The following is a 24,862-nucleotide window of genomic DNA, read 5'->3' on the forward strand; positions in this document are numbered from 1 at the left end:
AGAATATTCTCTCACTTGAACACAGGGGTCATTTTCTCCCTGCTTCCTGTTTTGCCTTCATCTTTGACAGTCTAGATTCTGCTGAGGAATTAGCCCTTGTATCAAAAGTCCGTCCACACTGCTGTCTATTGTTCTCTTTCAAATCTAAAGTTTGAAAGTGCTACTTGCCAGTGGCAGGACTGAGGCCATACAGGAAGTGGCCTGAGTTCCCAGCACTGGTGGGGGCACCGACAGTCAACCAGTCACTCGGGACCTCCTCACCACCCCCCTCTTGCCCACTCTGAGCTTTCCATGCTCACCCCTTCATTTTCCCCTTTCAAACAAATTAAAAGCAAGCAAAAATGGTAAACTCCTTTTTCAGATTTAAATTACTTTACTGAAAATAGCAGAATCTTCCTTCTCCATCTTCTACCAATGCTGGTCTCTGAAGATGTGGCCACTGCTTCCCTTGGTGAGTGCCTTTACTTCCAATCCAAGATATTTATAAAATAAAGACATGTCTTTATTTCAATATCTGCTATACACAATACAAGTTTAATTCTGTTACCCCACATGCTTTGCCCTTTCTGGACCTCAGTGCTCTGAGCTGTAAAATGGGCACAATAATAATCACCTGTAGGCTCATGGCAAATTAGAAATGAGACTACATATGTAAAGCATAGCTTCCCAAAATAGTTGGCCTTTAATAATTCTGTTATGCCTTGCCTTTTCTTCCTTGGATTTAGAGGACTGAATATAGCCTCTTTTTGTCAGCTAAAGCCCGACACCCTGGCCTGGGTAACCTTTCTGCTACCTGTGGGAAGACTTTGGGAGGCATTAGGAAGGTCTACTGGAGCTTGGAAGCTTTTGCCTCGCTAAAGCCCAAGATCAAAAGTCAGGAGAAGGCAGGGCAGCCCTGTAAGTCCGAGCTTATGTGCAGTAAGAGAACCTCAGACTCACACATGTGGACAATCATTCGTTCAACAGCATTTGTGATCCCCTCCATGGTCAAAGGCATAGGGCTAGTTGCTACCAGACAGAGCTGTTTTTTAAAGGCACATTCAGGGCTCTACCAGCTCTCACTGATGTAGCCCATCATCCCACCCCTCTCGGGCACGAGGCACACTCAGGTTCAAATCCCAGCCTCACCGCTTGGCAGATGTGTTGTTTTAGACAAACTACCTCAACTTTCTGAGCTTCACATCCTCACCTTCAACTCCCCTCCCACCTTCTGCAACTCCACGTGGACCTTAAAAATCACACTGCACCTTTTTCTACCGACTATTTACCTGTGAACCTCCCAGTTTTGTTCTGTTTTTTTTTTTAGATATTTCCTGGAAAATCCTTCCTGCTTTTCAAATTCACCCGAAGCACAGAGAACAATGCGTGGCATCCAGTGAGTGAGAGACAGATGCCGTAAGAAGCAGGGGAGAGTGGAAGCATCAGGAACAGAGCGCCCAGTGGCCTCAGCAGGACCCAGGGGCGATTGCACTCGGGACAGTGCCGGATCCTCTCTTGGTGTGGAGCAGCTTTCAGTGAGCAGTCAGTCCACTGCTAGGTGGGCAGGTGACATCGGGGATCCCAGCACCGCTGGCCTGGCCCTTGCCGCTTAACAGGCAAACGTGGCTGTCAAACCCAGCTCCGCTTCTTAATACTGTAGCATCCACTTCGTGACCTGGGAGGGGGAGGCCATCCAAATCCAGCTCTCAAGCCTCTGGCTTTCAGCATAAAGGAAACTTGTTCCTCAGCCCAAATCATTAAGGAACTGATAACAATCTGTTGCCAAGGTAGCTATTCTTCCAAGATGGTCAAACAGAGAAATTACTCAGATAGTCAATGGTGATGTAATTTTGAACCCGGTGGCCATCTGGCATCAGGCCAGGAAGCTGAGCCAAAAGCCCATGCGCATTTTTTTCTTTGCTTGCGATTTTCCTAAGAGCCCGGGCATGGGAAACTTGTCCACACCCCCTTGGCCCTTACAGCCAGAGGGAGCAGCAGTATTTGTCACTATGCCTGGGAAAGAGAAGAGGTCCTCTGTGGAACAACTCGAGAAGTCCCCCGTGCCAAAGTCCCCCTCTTCCAGCCCTTGTCAATGCTGCCTGCAGAGGGGAGCCCAGAGAACAGCCTGTCAGCTCTTTTCAGGGCTGAGAAAGTCAGGCTTTCTGTCGCCTTGGCTGGACTGAGGGACTTGGATCGCTGGTCGTCAGCCCAGGATTTACACAGAGAGGAGCAAAGAGGGATGGGAAGCATCAGACCTTTCACTGATTGGGAACCAGGGACTCAGAGCTGGAAGAAACCTTCCAACGGCCACCCCGTTCCCTCAGTTGATGAGAAATGGAGGCCCGTCAGAGTCACACAGCTCAGCGCCCAGGGCTCCTGCCTGCCCAGAGCCAGAAGGTCTGAGCAGATCGGGCACCAGCCTGGCTTCTCCAGGGGCTGGACCATCATTGCATCAGCTTCGCCCTGTTGCTGGCTCCTCGCAGCAACTGTGTTGCTCCCGACCGTCAGCCCCAGTAAAAGAGCAGATCCGTTTCCAAACTCCCCATCCACCCCCATCCAGCTGCCCACGCGGCCCGCTGCGACTCCGCCACCAGCCAGCCCTTTCTGGCTCAAGCACCCACAGGGATTCAGGTTCCTGGAAGAGCGACTCCAAACGCTTCAGGACGTCATAGTAGAAAGAGAAAGAGAACAGCTAGAGCAGGGCTCAAAATCTGACTCTGCCACTTTCTCACGCTTGATGCTGGTCAGGTTATTTACTTTTTCTGAGCTTTGATGATCTCGGTAGTAAAATGGAGACAATAATATGTTCCAAGGAATATTGTAAGAATTAAACGAGAATCTATGGAGCACACACAGTCTCACTCACGTCTGGCACACGTTATGCCCAGGAACTGGCAGCTGCTTCTCTTTGGGATCTTCCACCTTATGGGGTGGGGTGGGGGGCGTCCGTTGATGGGTCCCTACATGAGCCTTCACTTTGGTCATTTACTGCCTTTCTTTGTGGTCCTGGCTGTCACTGATCCTTAATGCTTGCTGAACACCTGCTGCGTGTAGACCCTTGTTGGATGCGGAGGATGCAGCCACCACTCAGTCCCGCTTCCTGCCCCTTATGTGCTCATGGCCAAATGAGAAGGCAGAGAAAGAAGTCAAACACAGAGCAGCAACTTTGCAGGCAGAATGGGTACAAATGTGGCCTGGATAAGTCAGGAGGAGGGGTCATACACTTCATGATTTGAGTATTATCTAATCTCCTTTCCTGTTCTGGCAAGACTATGGTTCTCCTCCCCCTGAAGAAGACCCGGGGCTGGAGTTAAGGGCAAGAGTTGCTCTGATGGGCTCCATCGCCTGGACTCAAGTCCTGAAAGACACTGTCTGAGGGGAAGCCGGAATCAAGAACTAAGACGACTGTCAGTCCTGAGCCATGTTCCCAAGGAGGTGCCGAGAGCCTGAGGCAAGGATTCAGTGCATCTGATTTATTGAGGAGGTCTTCTCCAGACAAGGGAGTGAGGGAGGAAGGGCAAGGCAGGGATGTGGTCTCAGCTGGTGTCTAACTTCAACCTTCCCAGGGGGAGCTCTGGAGAAAGAATTGTCACTTGGAGTTGACTCCACAATAAGACGAGAAGGCCAGACTTTTATACTCTGTGTCCATCAGTCATGAGTTGGGTTTTGAAGAGGGGTTGGGTGCCCCTGAGTGGGGTGGTCCCTGCTGGGCTAAAGATAATTTGGGAGGAAGTGGGCAGCTCCGAGCCTTCAGCACCCCACAACCACAGCTTCTGGAAGATAGATGCACTGGCCCGCTGTGCTGTCCAGTTAGAGGTTTCAGCCCAAGGAGGCTGGACAAAGGCAGAACCTGGTAGGGACAGCCACATGGAAACTGAATATAGAAGGTTCTGGAATTGCAGAAAAAGAGGACTTGAAATGTTGGACAGTGTGTGAGAGAGAGTGTGAGAGAGAATACTAACTCTAGCAGCTTTTACTGAGCTATCGTTGAACACCAGCTCTTGTGCCGTATCTTGTAAATAGGACCTCGTTTAATCTTCCCCCAGACCCTACAAAGTACCCATCTTGTATGTGAGGAAACAAAGGCTCACAGAGGTTAAGTCTGTTGCCCAAGTTCACCAGAGCCAGAGCCGGGAATTGAACCCAGATCCTCATTACTCTCAACTGGCATTCCTACACATCTTGCTGGGGCCTTGATCTTTCTTTAGCTGGTCCCAGGCAGTTTCCAGACGTGGTGTTTGCAGCCAGCGCCCTTGAGGGATGAGATCACAGCTTCCTCCCGGATACAGACCAGCCTGCTAGAAGGTGGTGGGTTCCCCAAGTCCACCGCCCCTTTCCTGGGGTGGGGGGGGGGGACGTCTATCTAGACTCACATGCACAGCCCCTGCGGGCCTGCAGGCTCAGGGAACTGATCGGTTGCTCTGGATCCCGCTGTCACCGGCAGTCACAAAGCCTCCGGTCCCTGTCTCAGGAGACTTCTGTCAGCACCCACACAACTGTGGCAGGCTTCTTCATTACCTTACAGCTAGGGAAAATCTCAGCCCCTTCACAGCCCTTGGCATCTGGCATTAGTCACTCCCACTTCCAGCCACCACAGCCTCCTTAGTGAGCCCACAAACGCACAGAAAATTTTTTACCTCAGACTCGTACACCCAAAATATCCCCTGGTCTCTCCATCTGTCTCACTTCTTTCCACTGTCAAAGCCAAATGGCACCTCATTGCTATTTACTCGTATCACGTGTCCTAATGGGATTCCAGGCCTCCCGCCTCAGTTTGGAGGTTCCCCCAGCGGAGTCCACAAAACCCTTTGCCATTTGCCCCTCGGGCTGTTATGGCCTCAGCTCGGAGATCTCTCAGTGCAGCAAAACCTAACTTCTTTCTCTTCCCAAAGCTCTTTCGTGCTGTTCCTTCTTCTGCAATTATCCTTCATTGTCTTTGTCTGACTCGGTCTTTAAGATTTAGTTCCAGAGATACTTCCTCCAGAAAGCCTCCCCTATAGTCTAGCTCGCTCAGCTGGGTCTTTGTCCCCTATGGTGTTCCCCCCCCCCCCCCGCCCCCGCATGTCACACAGAACAGCATCAGCTGGTACCGCAAGTGCTGGCTGACTTGGCGGTGCTTCCAATATTGGGAGCTCCTTGGAGACAAGAATTGTATCTTGCTCATTCTGATATCAGTGCTTAGCAGGAGCAGTGCCCAGAAATATTTCTTTAAAAAAAAAAAAAATGAATGAATGCCCACCTTCTGCATAAATAACCTCCCTGACCACTTCTGACCCAAATGATCTCGTTCCTCCAACCTCTTAACTCCTCCAAGCTCCCCCGGGACTGCTATTAGGACAGTGTATGTATGGGGATGAATCGGCATTTCTCACGTGCACCCCTTAGAGGGTCAAGACCGTATCTTCTCTTTGTTCAGACAGATCTTAGATCATTGTGGAGTTTTTCTGGCTTTCAGTTTTATAGATGTATCATTTTTAAATCCCTAAAAACCTAACCCAATGATAGCAAAAAGAGTCACGGAATATATTCAATTTTATTCGGGGTAATGGGTAGATTTCTATCCAGCTCTGAGCACACGCTAATTCGCGTGTCTATTTCTAACGTAATAACTGAATCAATCTCCTAGGAGAAGAGAAGGGCACTCTTTCTCACTTCCCTCTGCCCGTTCACTATCTCTGAGCGGGTTTCAGGAAGTGAATTTATTTAAGATTCGACAAATATTTATCAAGCATCCAATAACATTCCCACCCCCGGGCACCTGGCCGGTGTCCCAGGCAGTGTATTGGCAGCGAGCGCAGCTCTCTTGACTTATGGGTCGGAGACTGAGCAGATCCCCACTGCAGCATGGACGGGCAAGCTGCCAAGTTTGGTTGATTGGAAAGTCCAAAAAGATCATGAATAAACATATAGGCGGATGGATGGCCTTTTGACAGCTACACTTCACATGCGGTGTGTGCTGCTCCTTCTCAACTCATCGGAGCACCCAGGGGCAGTCTGAATGCTCAGCGGCTCAAGTCAGGGAGGGCTCCCTCCAGGCAGCAACGGAGGGCAGGCGGGCTGTAAATAGTCATCTGGCAGAGCTGCTCCCGTGGAACGAGGCAGACGGGGCCTGGTGAGGAGACAGCCAGGCTTCCCCTCATCAAGCCACTGGAAATCCCTTTCAAATTTCAGTTTGGTTCCTTGCGAAAGGAAGCCAAATTTGTGCACTCTTTTGTCCCTTCCAGGGGCAGGATGAAAAATAACGTGTTGAAGAGCCCAGCTCTTCTTCACCACCAGCCTGGTGGGGCCCTGTGCATTCTGTGGGCTGAGACCCACGATCTGCACGTGCCTGGTAAAATTTGGAGAAGGTGGTGGTTCAGTTAAGAGCAGGAGTGTGGTTCGACTGGGTGGTCATAGCGTTCAAGTTGCAGTTTACCGGTGACCTAATTTTTCCCATTTGTAAATCGGAAGCAGTGAAACTTCGGGCGCCTGGGTGGCTCAGTTGGTAGAGCGTCCAACTTCAACTCAGGTCATGATCTCACAGTCCGTGAGTTTGAGCCCCACGTCAGGCTCTGTGCTGACAGCTCAGAGCCTGGAGCCTGCTTTGGATTCTGTGTCTCCCTCTCTCTCTGCCCCTCCCCCTCTCATGCTCGCGCGCGTGCGCTCTCTCTCTCTCTCTCTCTGTCAAAAATAAATAAACATTAAACAAAAAAAGCAGTGAAACTTCCTCTCTGAATCACTCTTTGGCCACATGATGGATTCTACCCCTCTTGAAACTGCTACTCTTTTTGACATACCCCTCAAACCTGTGTGTACCTTTCCCAATATACTCCCCAGTCCCAAGAAGAGGTGTACTGGCCTGTAATCTGTGTTCCTGGGAGGCTATTTTGCCAAACGGGGTGAGCACCTGGTCCCATTCATCTCTGTATGATGGAGAGATGTTCTTTCTTGCTTCTCACTCCTAACCAGCTGGAGATAACTTCTCTTTACCTACTCATATTTTCCCTTTTCCCTACCCCCTGAAAAGAGTTTAGTCTTTACTGGCCAAGTTATCGAATGATTGTGATAACACTGGAAGCATGGGTAGAGAGAAACAGGTCCCAAGCTGTAGCAGGAAACTGGACACTGGGTAGACTTTAGACAGAATTTGACAACTGAGATGTTCTGGGGCATCTACCTACTAGCTGCTAGAAAAGAAAGAAAAGAGATTTTGAAAGGGTTGGAGGAGGTATAGATGTGTTCCTCATTAATATTCCTTAATTCTTTTTGTAAGCAAAAAATTATAATCTGGTTTTAATTAATTTTAAACTGTGTATTTTAAAATGTCTTGGTACACGAAATGAACCATCTAAAGCCCCCAAACGTATTGGGGTTTCACCCATATCTTCAGCACCGAGGACAGTATCTGACACACACCCGTATATCAAATGGTGGTTGGAATGACTGCCTGAGCACAGTGGCGGGGGAGGGGGAGAAAATGCTCTACTGCATCTCTCGTCGGAGCCACCCCATCCCCATCCTCCCTCGCAGACGGTGATGCCCAAATGAAGAGAGCTGTGTAGAAAGGTACAGAGATTTGGGGGCTATGCTCAATTTGACGATAGATCACTCTAAGGGTGTATTTTCAGCCCTCAATAATTCCCTGGAGCTGTCCTTCTATTACATGATAGTGGCCTCTCTGGCCACACAGTTCATCTAAACGAAAACAATCAGGTACTCTCTTTTTGGAGCTTGGGATGGAGACTAAGGCATTGGTCTCAGCCTGGGCTGGTTAGCTCAGACAAAGCAGTGAAATCCATCTGTAGAGAGAGAAGGAAAGGATGGAGTAATGAAAGAGGGGCCAACAAAGAGGTCTGTGTACCCAGGGCACTCTGAAATTGCTTTCCAATAAAAGTTGATTGTGGCCGAAGCTAGTTTGACACCATAAGAAAGCAGAAAGACAATCTACAGAATAGGAAAAGTATTTGCAAATTGTATGTCTGATAATATTTGCAAAGCATATATCTGATAACAGACTTGTATCTAGAATATATATAGAAAACTTACAACTCAACAATCTTTTTTAAAAACCCATGACTCGGGGCACCTGGATAGTTCAGTCAGTTAAGTGACCAGCTATTGGTTTTGGCTCGAGTCATGATCTCAAGGTTCAAGCCCTGCTGACAGAATGGAGCCCTGCTTGGAATTCTCTCTCTGATTCTCTCTGCCCTTCACCCACTCGTTCGTTTGTTCTCTCTCTCTCTCTGTCACAAGTAAATAAATAAACCAACAAACAAACCCCATGACTTAATTTAAAAAATGAGCAAAGGATCTGAATAGATACTTCTCCAAAGATATGCAAATGGCCAACAAGCATATGAAAACATGCTCCACATCATTAGCCATCAAGGAAATGAAAATCGAAACTACCATGAGATACTACTTCACACCCACTAGAGTGACTAAAATAAAAAAGACAATTGTTGGCAAGGATGTGGAGAAATGGGACCTCCTACACCACCGTTAGGAATATAAAATGCTGCAACCACTTTGGAAAACAGCGTGACAGTTCTTGGAAGGGTTAAACATAGTTCCCATTTGAACTAACTGAAAACTACATCTCCATAAAAACTTGTCCAAAAATGTTGACAGCAGCATTATTCATAATAGCCAAAAGGAGAAACAACCTAGAAGTCCATCAACTGACAGATAAATAAAATGCTGTGTCTCTATACAGAAAAATTTGTCCATTAAAAAGGAATGAAGTAGAAGACATCCAGATGGCCAACAGGCACATGAAAAGATGCTCAATGTCGCTCCTTATCAGAGAATACAAATCAAAACCACACTCAGATATCACCTCACGCCAGTCAGAGTGGCCAAAATGAACAAATCAGGAGACTATAGATGCTGGAGAAGATGTGGAGAAACAGGAACCCTCTTGCACTGTTGGTGGGAATGCAAATTGGTGCAGCCACTCTGGAAAACAGTGTGGAGGTTCCTCAGAAAATTAAAAATAGACCTACCCTATGACCCAGCAATAGCACTGCTAGGAATTTACCCAAGGGATACAGGAGTACTGATGCATAGGGGCACTTGTACCCCAATGTTTATAGCAGCACTCTCAACAATAGCCAAATTATGGAAAGAGCCTAAATGTCCATCAACTGATGAATGGATAAAGAAATTGTGGTTTATATACACAATGGAGTACTACAGGGCAATGAGAAAGAATGAAACATGGCCCTTTGTAGCAACGTGGATGGAACTGGAGAGTGTGATGCTAAGTGAAATATGCCATACAGAGAAAGACAGATATCATATGTTTTCATTCTTATGTGGATCCTGAGAAACTTGACAGAAACCCATGGGGGAGGGGAAGGAAAAAAAAAAAAAAAAAGAGGTTAGAGTGGGAGAGAGCCAAAGCATGAGAGACTCTTAAAAACTGAGAACAAACTGAGGGTTGATGGGGGGTGGGAGGGAGAGGAGGGTGGGTGATGGGTATTGGGGAGGGCACCTTTTGGGATGAGCACTGGGTGTTGTATGGAAACCATTTTGACAATAAATTTCATATATTAAAAAAAAAAAGAAAGTCAGATTAACTTAAAAAAAAAAAAAAGGAATGAAGTGCAGATACATGGTACCACATGAATGAACCTTGGACGTAGATGGCTGAGCTAAAGAAGCCAGGCACAAAGCGCCATAAATTGTGCGGCTCCATTTAAAGGAAATGTCCAGAATAGGCCAATTCAGAGACAGAGAGCAGATCTGTGGTTGCCTAGAGCTGGGGGTGGGAGAAGGGGGAATGAGGAATGACTTTTTTTTTTTTTTTAAATAAATCATTCGTTGAGCACTTAAATGTGCTGGGTACCATATTGGATACTCTGCCCACACAAGCTCCAGTCTTAACCTTTCTACAGGGTCACTATCCCCATCTCCCAGTGAAGGTGTGAGGCCCATAGGAGTAAATCCCAAGCTGGTGAATGTGAATCTGGGAGCTGACCCCAAGCCTGGCTCCATCTGCCACACTCTGTCTACCTGCAAGTTATTGCAAGTGACCTTTCCTTTGACAAGGACTTTTGGTCGTCTACCTCCTTTGCTCCAGCCCATACGGACATTTCTGCTGGAAAGTTCACTTCTTCACGTTATTATTTCAATTGGGCAGTTAAAACTTGACTAAAGAATCCAAGGCATAGAAAACTCAGAAAAAAAGCAAAATTCTTCTCAAAAGGATATGTAAGATGTGAATAAAGTGAAAGACCAGCTAACTGAATAAAAAGATTGAATATGGTAAGGCTAGCAATTCCCCCCAATTAATCCAGAACATACACTAAATGTAATTAGAATAAATATTCTTATGGAAGATCAAAAACATGTCTCAACAATCCTAAAATTTATCCAAAAAAGCATCATTGGAATAGCTAGAATTTTTTTAAAACCAGAATGATGAGAGGCTCTTGTTCTATATAATATTAAACAGTATTATAACACTATGCTAAAGATATGAGAAAGTAGGGGTACAGAATTTGATACAAACTCCACAGAAAGAAATAGATACCAAAGAATACTCAAATTACACAAGAATTAAATATTTGACAAATGTGGCATGTAAATTACTGAAGAATGAGATGTTTGTTTAATAATTTAGGCTAGGATTACCGGCTCGTTTGAGGGTGAAAACTGAACTTGGGTTCTCACTAAATAAAACTTTAAAACTTCTGTACATTAACAACACTATAAACGAAACTTAAAGACAACCTTCAGATTGGGAGAATTTTGCAACAAATAGGATACATGATTGATAGTTTTGATCTATCAATGAGGAAATGCTAATATCTTCCAATAGACAAAGGACACATATAATTGAAAAAGTATTAAATATAAATAGCCAATACACCTGTAAAAGAAAGTTCAATATCTATAATAATTGAGGAAGTTCACATAAGAACAATAAAAAGATAATGACTCAACTGTGAAATGATAGTTTCCTATTCATGGTTTTTCATTAGAATAGCAAATTTTGACAAGTTTTAGGAAAACAACATTTTCACTGCTATTGGGGATATAAATCCATGAAAATATTTTGGAGCCAATTTGAAAATGTACATCAAAAGCCTTAAAAATATCTATTCATTTTGATCCAATAATTGTAATGTACTAGGATTTTTTCCTTTAAAAATTGGGAAAAAAAGGGAAGGGAAAAAAAAACTATAGGGACCCAATACGGGATGAGTAAAACACATTAGGGTGTAATCATTCTATAAACTATTTTTCAGCCTTTAAAAATGATGTAGAACAGAACTGGCAAAATGTGCCAAGGTATAGGCCTTCTGCAGGAGGCTGCCCGGAGGGCTATATCAAGAGGGATTCCGAGGTTTTATCTGGGTCGGAGCGCTGTCATAATTGATGGGTTACTTTCCATCCCTGTGGTAGGACCCATAAAGATATGGAAAGATGCTCTATCTTTATCAAAATTATAAGAACATACACATTAACAAAGACACAAAGACGCTTCAATGCAGTAAGCGGGGCACTTCACTCCTGTGGTATCCTTCTCCCAAATCTATGCATGAGAATGTCATGAGACAAACCCACACTGAGGGACATCCTACAAAATACCTGATCAGTACTCATCAAAAGTGCCAAGGTCATGAAAAACAAGGAAAGACTGGGAACTTTTCACAGATTTGAGAAGATTATAGAAACATGAAGACCGAATGCACATGGTGTTCTGATGTGATCCCGGAGCAGAAAAAGAATGTTAATGAGCAAAATGGTGAGCTCCAAATAAGATCTGTGGTTAATAGTATGGCACCAGCGTGGATTTCTTAGTTTCAACAAATGTACCGTGGCTATGCAAGATGTTAACACTATGGGAAGCTAGATGCAGCACACGTGTGAACGCTCTGTAATATTTTGCAACTTTTCTATAAATCTAAAATTACTATAAAATTAAAAAAAATTTTTTGATGGTGGGAATGCATAAAACTGAATCGATAGTTAAGTGAATAGTCAAGCTGTTATAAAGCTATTTGCAGGGTTTTTCCTCTGATAATCAATAAAGCAGTCAGATTGAACAACAATGACAAAATAGACATATCTATAGAAAAATGCCAATAGATGTTAGTATAAGAGAGTGATAGATTTTTTGTTTCCTGTAATTTCTAAATTTCCTTCCGTGAATATATATATGTATATACACGTGTGTATGTGTATTACATACATAATATGTAATTTTGTACTAATTATTTAAAAAAGTAAAATAAAACAAAAAGTAAACATTATTTTAAAAATCGTATGGGAGGGGTGCCTGGCTGGCTCAGTCAGTAAAACACGTGACTCTTGATCTCAGGGTCGTGACTTCAAGCCCCATACTGGGCATACAGTATGCCAATCACATGGTAAAAAAAGTGACTTAGGCTCCAGTTTGGGATGGGAGAAAGCCTGGAGACCAGAAGATAGAACCCACTGTAATCCTGTCGAGAGCTGAAATGAAATGAAACCAGTGCTGGAGAGAAAGTCCAGAGCTTTCCAGGAAAAGTGCAACGTTGGAATGCAAAGTGGGTTCAGGCTCTGACACCACAGGGGGACACAAAGGCCTTCAGAACTTTTGGCAGTAAGCACACTCCCCATGTGAGCAAGAAAAGCATCTCAGCTGGGTCAGCCACCTCCCAGTGTCCTCTCTGCAGACAGCCAGGAGACGGGACAAGTCCTCCAGGCTCAGGTGGCCTGTTGCCAATCATTGAATCAGGAACAGCAGAACGTGGTTGGGCTGCTCAGAGTGAGCAAGGCAAATGGGAAGTGGGCGGTGGGTGGGGCAAGATGGCGGGCTGCCTCCCCGGGGACAGGTCCCATGGTGAAGGTCAGCACACGGCCGCACAGCAGCAGGTGTAAGATGCAGTGGAAGGCTCAGTGGGGAGTTGAAAGCAACTGGACTGTGAAAGGCAAATTCGATTGGCAAAGTACAGACAGGTAAGTTTCCCTCCTTCGCCTTCCAATGGTCTTGATGAGGTCACAGGACAGAGGGGAAGCTTTACACAACCAGTGGATCTGCTACCTTCCATCAGCCAGAGGACACAGAGATTCAGTTTCCTGGCAGTCACCCAGAAACTCACAGCAAGGGGATTCGGCAAAATGTAGCCATTCACTCTTGGTGAAAGTGAGACTGAGTCATTGCTTCTCTCATTTGACACATTCATTCTTGAAACCAGTGTTTATTGAGCACCTTTTATGTACCAGATTACAAGCATCCCAAAGCACCCTTCGTAGGAAAGCTAAGAAAAGGAGAAAGCACACTAGAGGGAGGGGTCTGGAAGAAACGGAGCTCTGAGGAGAACAGTTGAAAGTGTGCAGAGCTCTTGGCTGGGAGAGCTCCCCAGGCTAACAAGCAGCTTATTTAGTATGAGATGGCCTTGGGGCACCTGGGTGGCTCAGTCTGTTAAGCATCTGACTTTGGCTCAGGTCACAATCTCATGGCTCGTGGGTTCAAGCCCTGCATCAGCTTCTGTGCGGACAGCTCAGAGCCTGGAACCTGCTTTGGATTCTGTGTCTCCCTCTCTCTCTGCCCCTGTCCCGCTTGCATTCTCTCTCTCTCTCAAAAATAAACAAACAAAAAATATTTAATATGAGATGGCCTCAGTTTTTCCAGATTCATTAACTTCACCCCTCAAAAGAAAAAAAAAAAAACTATAGCAAAACAAGAGGTTGTTTCAGAGTCAAAAGGAAAATTCAGATGATATCACTATAGCTTCGGGAGCTGTCTCTAACTGCTATCGAACATGGCCTGAGGGCAAAGGTCAAATGACAGAATTGTTTGTAACTGTACTATTCAGGACTTCAAAGAGGATTTCAAAGGACTTTAGGTGTTAGAGCACCTGGAAGTCGTAAGACCGGGAGTAAAGCTTTCTTCCTTCCCAAAGCCCGGTTTCCTCTCCCATGGAATGGGGTGGCCATAGCGCCTCCCTCATGGGATTGAGGATGACAGAGATGACGTATAGGACTCATTCGGCTCCAGCCTGCCACATATTAAAGCACAACAAATGTTAGATATTAATGTAATATGAAAGCACTAGGACATGTTGATGTGTTAAATTCCATCACATAAACTACAACGAATTTCACCAAATGAAAATCTGGCCATATTCCAGGCATGCAATTCTCACCTCATTAAAAATATGTAAGTTATTAAACACTTTCTTGAGTTTTTAGAAACTCATATTCACTTAGCATTGGTGTATTTATCCACCAGCTGGCAGACAGGATCAGCTCCCAAAGGCATATAAAAACCTGCTGGAGAAGAAACTGAACTCAAGTCCATTCTATCCACTGACTCATAATTTCCTTGTGACATGGGACACAGCCATCGTTATTGGACGTACTCTTTCCGGACTCCCTTCATCAGTGTCCTTTGGAAACACAGCCTGAGAGTCACTGGATTGGACAGAATTTTAAAAGTATTCGCTTGGATTTTAAAGAGAACCAGTTAGGATTCGTAATAAGGCCATGAAAATACCACCCCCCCACCCCCGCTTTCTGTGAACCTTTCAGAGGATACAGTAAATCGAAGAATTCCCAGAACTCAAGTAAAACAGTGCAAATGTTCAGGCTGATGATCTTGGCAGCGTGCCCCAGATTCTGCTGTTTAGAGGCCCCATAATATATCTTATCAAGTGATGGGACACTTTAGAGAGTGAAAGGAGCCCTATTTTTTTTAATGTTTATTTTTCAGACAGAGACAGAGAAGGCACGAGTGGGGGAGGGGCAGAGAGCAAGGGAGACACAGAATCTGAAGCAGGCTCCAGGCTCTGAGCTGTCAGCACAGAGCCCGATGCGGGGCTCGAACCATGAGATCATGACCTAAGCCAAAGTTGGACGCTTAACCAACTAAGCCACCCAGGCGCCCCAAAAGGAGTCCTATTAACAATCATTCCAGAACAACAGATATGCACACAACTTGTCCTGGGCAAATCAGGACACGTGGTCACCTCCTCCCTGGGCAGTTGAGCTCCTCGGATTTTTGGCAGCAGGGATGCACCTGCTCGTCCAGCTTTCTCCATGAAGCTGGTGGCAGGCAGAAGGGGGTGGGGGGGGGGGGAAGGTCCACACACATGAGGGCAGCTCAGAGGCTGGAAATGCTAGAACAGATCAATAATCACCCAGCCCTTACTTCAACAGAAGAAACTGACTCTTCAGAACGAGCACTGTATTTTCCCCCAAGAAACCAGAGTTTGGGGTAAATGTCAGAGGAGGCCTCCAAAGCCTTCCTCCCATAATTATCAAAATGACTGAATCCAGTTCACGAACCAGTCCTTAAATGGTGTTCCCTGCTAGGTGTGGTAGCCAGGGGCTAGGGACCCGAAAGAAAACAAGGTGCCACGTAGAGGAGAGATGAAGCTTTCTGCCCATATGTGCAGATCAGAGTGACTGTTCCCAGACCAGGGGCAGCAGACAGGCAACAGTACTGGGAGCACTGAGGGGGTGGGGGGCGGGGAGGACTCCCTCTGGGGAGACCACACCTGGGTTAAGCCTGCAAGGCAGACAATGAGGGAGCGCGTGAGGCAGAGAGAAGGAGATTTACAGGCTCAAGGACACAATGAGGCATGATTTGGAGAACACAGTTACTACATTTGAGGGAGAGACTGAGTAGAGCCAAGATGATGGGCATAAGCCAGCCCTGCCCTCAGCCACCGTGGAGCAGGAACACATCTGCAGGTCCCTGGCCCCCGGGCCATCTCACCCACCCCCTCCCATCTCTTACCACAAATGGCCTCATGACTTCTGAGTGTAGGGACCGTTCAGCCCAGTCTCTCCACACCAGCTTGCAGGCGGCCGCCTTCGGGCCGTCCGTCAGGTGCCCAGCTTTCTGTACAGTCTTCCTGGGGAAGATGGACCCAGGGCAGAGGCCTCGCGTGCCTAGAAGCAGGCTCAGGGCATTTGGGCAGGTATTCGGAACCCCGCGTGACAAGGGCACGGCTTCAAAAGGAGTGTGCAGGCTCTGGGCAAGTAGTTGTCTCAGCCCCTGAGGATGCCTGGTGAGGGCAGGGTGCCCCGAAGTGCAGAGCCCAGAGCAAGGGACACGACTGCCCAAGACCAATCTCGGTTCTTAGCAGAACTTCACCTCCAACCCCAAAACCTGACTCCCCTTCTGCTTCGCAGAGACGCTGGCCCTACAGGCCTTCTCAGTATCAGGAGCACATTCACAAACGATCTTGCTGGGCTCCAGGTTGCAGCCTCCTTGCTGCCCCTCAAAAAGACTCCCAGTTCTGGCAGCTTCCCTCAAGCGTGTGATAATCCTCGCAGCCTCACCTGGAGTTCCCATCAGGGCTCTTGACCATCACCTGGAGAAAACACCCATCGATGCTCACCCCCACCCCCAAGATTCTGATTCAATTGGCAGGAGCTCAAGAGCCGTAAGCAGGAACTGTTTGTCTCACGATTTCCCTAGAAGCAAGAGGCTCTTGAGGCACCTACATTGTGCTTTTAGCTCCATCCTGGAGAGTACCTTCCAAAAGAGGATTTCTGCGGGTGCTTCGGGGATTTGTTCTGCTACCACCAAGCCTGCGCCTTCAGGGTGCCCTGGTGAATCCTGCATTCTCTGAGTTACCCAGATTCGCAGGTGTCCCCCGTAGAGTCTCCTTCTCCTGGGGCCTTTTTTCCTGAATCGGTTTCAGGTGATGGAGATGTGTGGCTTGGGTGCCGACAAGGAAAGTTTCCGAAGAAGAGCTTTATACAGTCAAAGGGCGGGGCACTGGCCACTCAATTCTGAGAGCCAGAGACTGGGGGGTGGGGCCACCCTCCTTTGCCAGACTCACAGTTTCACTGGCTCCCTTCTGCCCTGATAGACACATGCTGCACAGGAATGTGTTTGGAGACTGAAGTTGCCTGGTCACCATGGTGACGAAGACGTGCTACTTGCATAGTACAGGGCGTCCTATATATACTTAGCAACAGCAATTAGGAAGGCTGCAGTTGCGTTCAGTTGGGGCACATTCCTGGCTGGTGTGGGCATCCTGAAGAAGGTGCAGTCCCCAGAGAAGGGCCTGGAGATTTTGGTGAGGTCTGAAGGCCTCCGCGTGGCATTATTCAGTCTTGGGGGGGGGTGGGGGAAGCATGGTAGAGCAAGCCTGTGTGGATTTAGAACTAGAAGTTCCAACAGGCAGGCGGCGTCACCTGGAAGCTGGGGTGTCCCCATGCGTCAGGCACTCTGCCAGGGTGTGCACATCCCCGCCGGATTCTTGTAACAACCCCAAAAGGGAGCGATGGTGGTCCCTGTTTCACAGATGGGAACTGGGGGCTCAGAGAGGGTATGTGGTAGAGCTGAGAGTACGGTCTTACTTTCAAGTTCTAAGTGGAACTCTCCAGCTCTCCATTTCTTGAATCTCAAAGTGCGTATAACAAAAGGTCCCACCCATCTTGGAAAGTTGGAGGAAAACTTATGAGTAGATGCAAAACACAGGGTGGACGGGGCTGGCCCTGGAGGGGATATGGGAGAGACAGAAGGGAGTTCCTGAGGGCACACGGCCTGGGCCTCCAAGGGGCATGGAGACTTCCCTGGCCAGAAGTGAGCAAACCTTAGGTGCACTGATGAGACACTGGCCCAGAAGAGACTGACAGAAGAGTGAGTCCAGACACAAACCCAATGCACCTGGGAAACTAGTGGATGGTTGCCTTTAACAGGTGGCATTTCACAACTGTGGGGAGAAGGTGGATTCTTCCAGCAATGGTGCTAGAATGAAGGCCAGCACTGAAGAAAGACCGGGACAGTAGCTAACTCACAGGGTTTACATTGCCCCTGGCACTGTGCTCTTTGCTTTACACACATCATCTTAATGACTTCTCACCACACACTTACAAGCACATTCTGTGGTTTTTCCCATTTCACAGAAGAGGGAACAGAGACACTGAGAGTGTAACTTGCCCAAAGTCATTGGTTTGTACTCACACTCAGTTGTCCTCAGTTTCCCAAAGCAGGGCTCTTGGCCACTGTTACAGAATATGGCTGGAATCTTCTCTCCCTCCTCACTTCAGCATTAACACCCAAAGGAGAGTAGGAAGTTAAACCATTTACATTTCAGAGGAAAATAGGGGTGAATATTTCTACAATCTTTGAGTGGGAAAGACCTTACAAGTATGACATGAAAGCTAGAAACCCAAAGGAAAAGGCTGATAAATTTGGCTACCAAAAAAGTTTAAAACTTCTCTGTCAACAATAGAACATCAAAGCAAAGGCAATGAATTAACCACAACCTGAGAAAACCTGCATCATATATTACAAGTTCTAATCTCCTAAATAAATAAAAAGTTCTTACAAATCAATAAGAAAGAAAGTGCACACCCCAAGAGTGAAAAGAACATAAACAAGGATTTCATAGAACAGGAAATATAGTCTACATTACGAAAATATGCACAACTTCACTAGTTAGAAATTCAAATTTAAACAATGACATTATTTTCATCTATAAGATTTGTAAAGATTTTTTAAATGGTTACTACCTGATGTTGATGACAGTGTGGGCAAGCATGTCCACTCATATATCACTGATGGGCAACTTGGCAATATTTTAAAATGTGCCTATTCTTGGATCTAGGAATACATGCTAGGAATTCTAGGAATATATACTACAAGTATATATTTTTATATACTTGTATATACTACAAGTATATATTTTTAATACAAGTTCATCGAGATATGTGTGCAAGGATTTTTTATTGAAGTGGTTTATAAGAGTGAAAGTGGGGCAGTGGGAGAGGACAGTCTGGAAAGGAGGAAGATATGGGGCATGCTGGGAATTCAGACATTTTGCAGTGGGGTGGGGAGCTTGTAAGGTATTATAAAAGAGGTAGGTTAAGGAGGAAGGGAACATGATCATATTTGGGTTTTAGAAGGATCAGACGAGCTCAAGTTGGAAGCACAGTCCAGAAGAGTACGCCAGGAAGTACACAGTGCACCGGAAAGGCTGGTTATGAGACTACTGCACCTGTCCCAGCAAAAGACGATGACTCTGTGAAGATATGAAACACCTGCACTGGAGACTTCAAAGGGGTGAATTTACGGCATGTGAACTATATCTTAGGAAAAAAAGATGATGAGAGCCTGCACTAAGAGAGTAATAACAGAGATGGAGAGAAGGGTGTAGCTGCCAGAAATATTTAAACAATGGAATGGCTTTCCAACTGTCAATTCCCAGGGCCACATGAATGAAACCAGAAACTCTCCAAGAGCTACAAATTCTGTTCCATGACCCACGTTCCCATTTGCTGCCCTTGCAACAAAATGAAAATGTTATTATCTTAGCAGCTGTGTAAGGGGCAGGTCTCAGGAAAATCCTCTCCACGGGGCCCGGGACTCCCTCAAACTGCCTGCCATTTAATGATTTCTTTTCCCTTGTTTTGACAACATCTGAGATGAACAGTCTATGCTGGCTGGAGGCGGTGATGAGTGGTAAGAATATTTTCATTGTTTACTAGATGCTAGGATCCCACAAAATGCTTTGCTTTCTTTTTAAAGATGAAATTCACATGGCATACAATTAACCATTTAAAAATGTACAGTTCAGTGGCATTTAGTGCATTCACAACATTGTGCAACCTCCACCTTTCTCTAGTTTCAAAACTTTTTCATCACCCCAGAAGAACACCCCGTACCATTAAGCAGTTCCCGCCCATTTGCCCCCCTCTCTGTCCCATTACGGAGACCATCACTGTGTCTTGTCTCTCTGGATTTGTCTATTCTGAATACATTTCTTAAAAGATATCACATGATACTTGGACTTCTGGGTCTGGCTTCTTCCACTTAGTGTAATGTTTTTGAGGTTATTCAAATGATAGGAGGTGTCAGTGCTGCATTCCGTCTCTGGAAATGTAGTCGATACATAACATTATGATAGTTTCAGATGTACAACACACTCATTCAATGTTTGTATTGCAAAATGATCCCCACAATGTCTATTTAACATTCATCATCACACAGTTACCAAGTTTTTTTTCTTACGATGAGAATTTGTAAGATCTACTCTCTTATCATCTTCCAAATATATCATACAGTATTATCGACTCTGGTTGCCATGCCTACGGTCCCTTTTTTATGGCTGAATAATATTCCATTGTATGGATGTACTACATTTGCTCAGCCATTCATCCGCTGATGGCACATGTATTATTAACTCATTTCATCCTCTTTACCATCCTCTGAGGACTTTTTTTATCCTGTTGGCTTTTAATTGAAATATAGTTGACACAATGTTACATTAGTTTCAGGTATACAACATAGTGATTCAGCAAGTCTATGCCTTATGCTCTATGAGGACGTTTTGCTTTTTTTTTTTTTAATTTTTTTTTCAACGTTTTTTATTTTTTTTTTGGGGACAGAGAGAAACAGAGCATGAACGGGGGAGGGGCAGAGAGAGAGGGAGACACAGCATCGGAAACAGGCTCCAGGCTCTGAGCCATCAGCCCAGAGCCTGACGCGGGGCTCGAACTCACGGACCGTGAGATCGTGACCTGGCTGAAGTCGGACGCTTAACCGACTGCGCCACCCAGGCGCCCCTAGGACGTTTTTGCTTTTTACAGAACAGAGGTGAAGTGAGTTGTCCAGAGCCATTCACGTAGGTCAAGGTAACAGAGGGACTGGGACCCAAACAACTCAGCTCCCTTCAGTGCTGTGTTTCCCCACTGGCTCTGTTTGGGGTTAGAAAGTGAGAGTCTAAAGACACATGTAGAAAGCTTAAAGAAAAGAAAAAAAGAACAACACTGTTGTAAATGTTGGTTATTTGTCCACAGGGATGTGTACTGGAGAATTATTTATATTAGCGAAAAAGCAAAAACCCCCCTCATATCGAATAATAAAGGGCTGATTAAATTACATATAGTTTATGCACATATTCATATTATAATAATTGGTAAGGTTTATTGAGTTCTTACCATGTGTCACTCATCATTTAAAAAATTTTTCTTAATGTTTATATTTATTTTTGAGACAGAGACAGACAGAGCATGAGCGGGGGAGGGGCAGAGACAGAGGGAGACACAGAATCTGAAGCAGGCTCCAGGCTCTGAGCTGTCAGCACAGAGCCCGATGCGGGGCTGGAACCCATGAGCCATGAGATCATGACCTCAGCTGAAGTCGGATGCTTAACCGACTAAGCCACCCAGGCACCCCACTCACCATTTTAAGAGCTTTATTTGTATCAACTCATGTAATCCATGTGATGGATTACAGTGTGATCTTTAAAATAAGATTGCCCAGGAACATTTATGATTTGAGAAAATGTTCACCACCTATTGTTGAATAAAAGAAGCATATTGCAAAATTATGTTTAAAAACTGTATGTTTTGGACCACCTGGGTGGCTCAGTCGGTTAAGCATCTGACTTCAACTCAGGTCATGATCTCACAGCTCATGAGTTCAAGCCTCGTGTCGGGCTCTGTGCTGACAGCTCAGAGCCTGGAGCCTGTTTCAGATTCTGGGTCTCCCTCTCTCTCTGCCCCTCCCCTGCTTGTGCTCTGTCTGTCTCTCTCTCTCTCAAAAATAAACATTAAAAAAATTAAAATAAAATAAAAACCATATGTTTATAGCAGCTTTATTCATAGTTGCTCAAACTTGGAAGTAACCAACATGTCCTTCAGTAGGATGAATGGATAAATAAACTGACACATCCAGATGATGGACTACATTCAGTGCCAAAAAGACCTGGAAGAATTTAACTGCATATTACTAAGTGAAAGAAGTCAGTCTGAAAAGATTATATACTGTGTGATTCCAATGCTATGACCTTCTTGAAAAGGCAAAACTATGAAAACAGTAAAAAGAGCAGTGATTGCCGGGGGGGGGGGGGGGGTGGAGGAGGCTAGGGGGAGGGAGGACTAGGGGGAGCCTGGAGGGTTTTTAGGGCAGTGCAAATACTCTAAATGGCTCATAATGATGGCTCTGTGTCACTGTACTGTTGCCCAGACTCACAGACTGAATAACACCAGCAGGGAACTGTAATGTCAACTATGGACTTTGGGTGATGATGATGTGTCAGTTGTAACAAATGTCCCACTCCAGATGGGGATGTTGATAGTGGGTGAGGCTGTGCGTGGGAGGGGGCAGAGGATACAGGGGAAATCTCTACCTTCTGCTCAATTTTGCTGTGACCCTCAAACTGCTCTTAAAAAATAGTCTTAACAATAATACAAAAAACCTATACAGATGTAAAAAGACAGTAATTAGGTCTAGAAAATGGAATTACTGTTTTTATTTTCTTCTTTGTAATTTGAGGAATATTCCACAATAATAATCATATTAAAATAATAAAATAGTAATAATTATTATTAACTTAATAATATTATATAATTATATTAATATTATTTAATAATTATATATTATATTATATATATTATATATATTATTATATATATTAATATTATATAATAATATATAAAAATATATAAATATATTATATATATAATATATAATTATATATATTATATAATTAATATATAAAATATATAAAATATATTATATATAATATATAATATATTAATATTATATAATAATTATAATTTAATAATTAATAATAATATATTTAATATTTGATATTAATATATAATATTAAATTATATAATAAAATTATTATTATTAATTTAATAATATTATATAATTATATAATTATAATAATTATAATAATAATAATAAAGACTTTTAAAAATAAATACACAGTCGAGGTGTTAGACCATGAGGGAGGGCCTGGCACCCAGAGCAGCACCAGCCCTCCCCAAGAGGCAGGGTCACTGGTTAAACAAATGGAAGAGGGAGCCAATGACCCCCGGGGGCTAACCAAGGGAGCCTTAATCTGAATTCAGATCAGTCTCGCATTCAGAAGTTCATTTGTACAGAGCACCGTTCTGAATTCATCAGGACCCAGGAGAGGCACTGATGGAAAAGTCAGCCTGTGGATGGAATATCAGATATATATGTGCTACCTGTGAATATATAAGCCAGTCTGGTGAAAAAACACCTGCCAACAAGCCAGGATTAAAGAGATTTAAAGTTAAATCTAAGGAGATATGAACAATTGTGGTCCTTTTCCCAAAATACTAACCCAAAAACCCACTCAGGTCCTATGGATGGGGAATAGAAGTCTCCCCACAGTAAGGTATGCCCTTTGACCCCTGTTATTTGGAACAAAAACTACATCCGGGAGGAGCTCCTTGTTCTAGAGCAGATATGCTGATAAGCCAGGGAACAGTGATTGCTTACAGGTTTGAATGGCTTGTCCCCCACCCTGCCGTTGGGGACCATCATACAGAATATCTGATTTACTTCCTCCTTGCAAAACACTCTTGGGCCATGAATGTTGTGTTGGACTCCCGGGGCAGGCCCAGCCCTGTGCTTCACCTCTTCCCTACATTTCTATACAAATAAATTCATTGTTTACTTAGACTTGGCAACTTTCAGTCAATGTCTCAGGAGAGGCATCAGGTGGCCCGGGAGTGGAATGAATGTCCAGGAAACCGTCAGGCCAGGTCCTTTGTCTGATGTCACCTGTCCCCAGGACTGGGGTCCCAGTCCACCCTCAGTGGCCCTGGGCTCAGCCAGGCCCCTGTGGCTGCTCAAGTTTGGCAGAGAGGAGGCGTGCTCCAAGGGTATGGACCGGCCCCCGGAGGAGCCACACTGAAGAGATCACTAGAAACAGGTTTCTTTACGTATGTACTATCCCCTGAAATCCTTTCCTTAGAGGGTATAGCATTCTATTTGGAGATGGCATTTATGAAGTCATATATGACTATGCCTTTTGGGACTCATTTTGTTTTCATGATTGTTGACTAAATTCAAGATTTGACATCTTTTCACAGGTGTTCTGGATACAGAGTATCCAGACATGTGACTTTCATCCACACATGTATCCCTCGCTTCTTAGAGCAATTCATGCCTTAAATATGTGGCAAGTGAACCATATTTTAAAATGCACCTATTAGGGGCGCCTGGGTGGCTCAGTCGGTTGAGCCTCCGACTTCGGCTCAGGTCATCATCTCACGGTTCGTGAGTTCGAGCCCCGCGTCGGACTCTGTGCTGACAGCTCAGAGCCTGGAGCCTGCTTCAGATTCTGTGTCTCCCTCTCTCTCTGACCCTCCCCCATTCATGCTCTGTCTCTATCTCAAAAATAAATAAACATTAAAAAAAATTTTTTTTTAATTAAAAAATAAAATGCACCTATTATATAAAAACAATTTAAAATAAAGTAAAATGTACCTTTAGAAATTCTCCAGTGAACTATTTTTTAAAGTAAAGACTCTTTTAAAAGTAATTAGTCCCTAAAAAGGAATGTGTGTTTTAAAAAAAAAAAAAAAAAAAAGTAATTAGTCCCTAAGATTTTCTGGTAACAACTTTAATGAGATACAATTCACATACCTTATGGTTCACCCATTTAAAATGTGTCCTTCAGTGGTTTGTTTTCTCTTCAGAGCTGGGTTACCATCCCTACAATTAATTTTAGAACATTTTCATTACTTCAGAAAGAAACCTGCGCACTTTAGCTATCACCCCCCAATATGTCACCCCCACCCCCATTCACCTCTCAGTCCTTGACAAACATCGAGCCACTTTCTGTCTCTATAGATTTGCCTTCTTCTGGGCATTTCACATAAATAGAGTCATACAATATGTGGTCTTTTGTGGGGCGCCTGGGTGACTCAGTTAAGCGTCTGACTTCAGCTCAGGTCATGATCTCACGTTCTATGAGTTCAAGTCCCAGGTCGGGCTGTGTGCTGACATCTCAGAGCCTGGAGTCAGTTTCAGATTCTGTGTCTCCCTCTCTCTCTGTGCCATTCGTGCTCATGCTCGGTCTCTCTCAGTCTCTCAAAAATAAATAAGGTTAAAAAAATTTTTTTTTCAAATATGTGGTCTTTTGTGACTGGCTTCCTCACTTAGCATAATGTTTTCCAG

The 24,862-nt window shown here is 44.8% G+C and overlaps 1 protein-coding gene across 2 annotated transcripts in view; it reads right to left on the reverse strand.

Annotated features, from left to right (window-relative positions):
- The window catches only part of EEPD1 (endonuclease/exonuclease/phosphatase family domain containing 1), a 204,985-nt gene extending 186,755 nt beyond the window's left edge, over window positions 1–18,230 (reverse strand). For both annotated transcript variants that reach the window (XM_086692630.1, XM_086692619.1), the window contains exon 1: window positions 15,695–18,230. The gene's annotated coding sequence lies outside the window, so the exon portion shown is untranslated. The remainder of the gene's footprint in view (window positions 1–15,694) is intronic.
- Between the last annotated feature and the right edge of the window lie 6,632 nt (window positions 18,231–24,862).

Source organism: Puma concolor, chromosome A2 (assembly GCF_028749965.1).
Source record: "Puma concolor isolate L17-30 chromosome A2, mPumCon1.1.hap2, whole genome shotgun sequence".
In the NCBI taxonomy this organism is placed as follows: domain Eukaryota; kingdom Metazoa; phylum Chordata; class Mammalia; order Carnivora; family Felidae; genus Puma; species Puma concolor.